The sequence below is a fragment of the Elephantulus edwardii genome, unplaced genomic scaffold, assembly GCF_000299155.1.
Source record: "Elephantulus edwardii isolate Elephantulus edwardi_28Jun2011 unplaced genomic scaffold, EleEdw1.0 scaffold00082, whole genome shotgun sequence".
Taxonomy (NCBI): Eukaryota; Metazoa; Chordata; class Mammalia; order Macroscelidea; family Macroscelididae; genus Elephantulus; species Elephantulus edwardii.
In genome coordinates, this window is record NW_006399832.1 from 10,405,539 (window position 1) to 10,409,062 (window position 3,524).

Genomic DNA, 3,524 nt, shown 5'->3' on the forward strand with positions numbered 1-3,524 from the left:
AAGAATAAAATTTACTATATCAGATCTTTCTTTAGCATATGTTAAGTAGGATGAAATAACCACTGAATATAATGCTGGCACTCTTATTATAGTCATAAGACCTTATTAATAGACGAGAGAGAGAGCCGGGCATTGTGTGGCAGACCGATTCCCTGACTCATGCATGGTTGAAGGTGGGGGGACAAACTATTGGAGGAAAAAAATGAGCAGGAAGAGAAGGAGGTGCTGAATCAAAGCCCCAAATAAAATCATTCGCCTTCGTTTCCTCATGGGCTAGACTCCCATTCTAGAGTTTAATGGGAACAGAGTGGACCCTGCAGTCAGAAATGGTTGTGAATTTGGCTCTGACACAATAAACTGTTTTCAAAGCACTACAGTGAATACTGAAGGTCATTCAGAGTTCTTGCCCCTAAGGATTTTCATATTTAGGAGAAGAGGCAGACAAGTAAGCAGTGGCAGCATATAAGCAGGAATGTCACATTATGCTGGTACTGTACAAGGGGGTCAGGTTTATAAAACTCAGCTTTATAGCTGCCAAAATTCATGTGCAAGTTTGGAAATGATATTTTAACATAAGTATTTGTGTGTTTTAAAAATATACCCATGTATATAGAAGACACAACAGGGAGCAAAATTAAATAAAATTCTTAACCATAACCAAACATCCTGAGGGAATGGGTTACAGGGACTCAGGCCCATAGACTCAAGGGACATCAAGGTCAATCAGCAGAATATACTTCTAGAGGACAGTGTTTCTACACCTTGTTATGGTGAATACCAACTAAAGACTTTAAAATTTATGAAGACCTGTCTAAGGCACAAACACTATGGTGGAGAAAAGAAGACTGAAGACAATTAAAAAAAACAAAAACAAAAACAAACAACCCACTATGAAACAATTAGCCCATAACGTTAATGGACCTTCAAAACCTCAACCTCCATAAGTCTGAGAATAGAAGAACTAGACAGTCCTTGCTACCACTATTGACTGTTCTGAAAAGAATCACAATAAAACGTCTTGGATAGCAGTGGTAATAAATTTAAGAATCATATTAATGGCCAGGCATACCAGTGTGACAGAGATTGTCCTTAGCAATTATTTGAGCCTAGAACTCAATTCATTTCTTTGGTACAACTTCAGCTATGAGTCAGTTCTGACTTTACAATAATGAGAGGATCTTTATTATTAAAAGTTGAATTTTTAGAGCAAGTTTACAGAAAATATTGGTTTTCATTCGTTCATCGATACACATTCTCTTCTCTCCTCCTTTCCCTATACATAGATATGTATAATCATTCATTCTTTTAATATATTTCTTTTCTTCACCAATTCCAGTGTAGTGTTTACTAGTCTTTCTTTTCTACTCTTCCTACCCCTGTGTCCATGGCAATTTTATAACAGTGATCTTATGCAGTATTTGTATTTTGTGACAGAGATATTTCACTCAGCATATGCCTTCCAGACTCATCCATTCTATCCATTCTTAAAAGTTCATTGTTTTTTGGTTTGCTTTTTTTTTAGGGCTGTGTATTATTCCATTGCATGAACATACCAGTTTTCTATTCACTTGTTGATAGGCACTTGTGTTGTCCCATTTTGTCCCTGGCTCATTTAAACAATCATTTCCATTCCATGTAATTACTGAGAAATAACTCTCTGAGAGAACATTAATTGCAACTTCACTTGTCTATTGCCTATAAGGTTAAGGACTTTGCCTTTTCTACAACCACCACCATCAAGAAGAGTGCTCAGTGAGAAACAGAAAACCAGTAAATAATGAATAAATCATACTGATGTCTTTTATTGAGATATCTATCAGAGGAGGAGTAAGCTTCCGGAAAGAAATGTTTTAAAGTACCATATTTCATGTAATAATTCTGACAGGAGTTATCAGATATCAATGTTTATGGGAAGATTAATAATAAGCTATAGAGAAGAGGGTCAAATATATAAAAATGACAATAATTAAACTTATTGAGTAACTATGATGTCCCAGGAATTACTGTTAACACATACTATGTGTTCACTCACTTCATCCTTAACTATAAACCTTGGAGGTAGATACTATAATGATTCCCATTTTCCACCAAAGAAAACTGTGGCTTAGAGAGATTTAACATCATACAACTAATGAGTGAAAAAAATTGAACATTCTTTGGGACAGTGAATTAAGTAATATAAGTAAGTTATAACAATAGATCTGAATCATGCTCTGTTGCGATATATTATCCTTTTAGCTTTTTCACCTGTACTTGCAACTACCTTTTGAGCAAGTTACTTGTGATAATGAGGTAGGAATAAGGTGGATTGTAGTTGAGTCCCCCAACTTATTAAATGGAATGATTTGCCACCTTAAACTCTCTTAAAAGTGTAGCTTGGGGCATGGTGGGGGAGGGGGGCGGGGGGGATTGTATACCAACGAAGACATTTATCTTTTGCTTTTCAAAGAGAGGAGTGAACTGGGGGAAGGGGGTAAAGAAAAAAGTGCAACAATGAATGAATGAAAATCCAAAATCTCTGTACTTGTTCATTAAAATTAATAAAATAAAATGGGAAAAAATGGTTTAGAAAAATCATCACAAGTGAAAGATTTAAAAAAAAAAACAGAAGTATAGCTTATAGTCTTGAGATAAACTATTAAGAAAAGCCCTAAAGTTCAACCCTCTCTACCCAGAACACTACATTTAACTTGATTCAGATGTTTTAAGAAGCATATCCTGCAGTCACCTGGCCCATGGTTCTCCAGCAATGTCAATTGGCCCAAACCAGCCTTGCAAATACCTGCCACCTACAAATGTCTGGAAAACAAGAATGATCTATGGATTTGGGATTTGCCAGTCTTCACAGCCGTGACATCCATTTCTATGATGGTTTGCTAGTTTCTGTAAGATGTCACTGCAAATTGCAGAATATTAACACAGACAGGAGTGAGAAGATTGAGGGAAGAAAAAGAATTGATTTTAGAGATAATGAAGTGGTATAGGTAGGGAAAGTGAGACAGTTGGGAGTTATTTTACTTCTGCCCCATTGAAACTAGTTTCGTGATAATAATTTTAAAAGATATTTTTGTGCACCCTTGTAAAAGGTATTATTTAACAGATAGCATGGGGGAACAAGTAAAATGAGATAGAGGCAAAGACATTAGCAGACAAAGGAATTTCAAGAAAAAGGAATTGTTTAACATTACAGCAATATAAGCAAGGAAGAGAGTTCTTTGATTTGGAAGTCATATTTAATTTTTCCAGGTCTGCCTAAGCGGTATATTCATCTGACTGAGCTGTAAATACTTTCTGGGTGGAAATCAGTTTAAATTATGTGCGCACGCGCGCGCGCGCGCGCGCGCGCGCACACACACACACACACACACACGTATGTGTTTTTACACATTTCATTATAATACTTTGCTTTTCCCTTCTGCACTACCCTTTGAAATCTCTTTAGCTCTTTAATCTCTTTATTTTTTTTTCCTTTGCTTTGGCTTCTGGGTGCTCTAGTGCAATATTCAGAGTCTCATCTGACATTC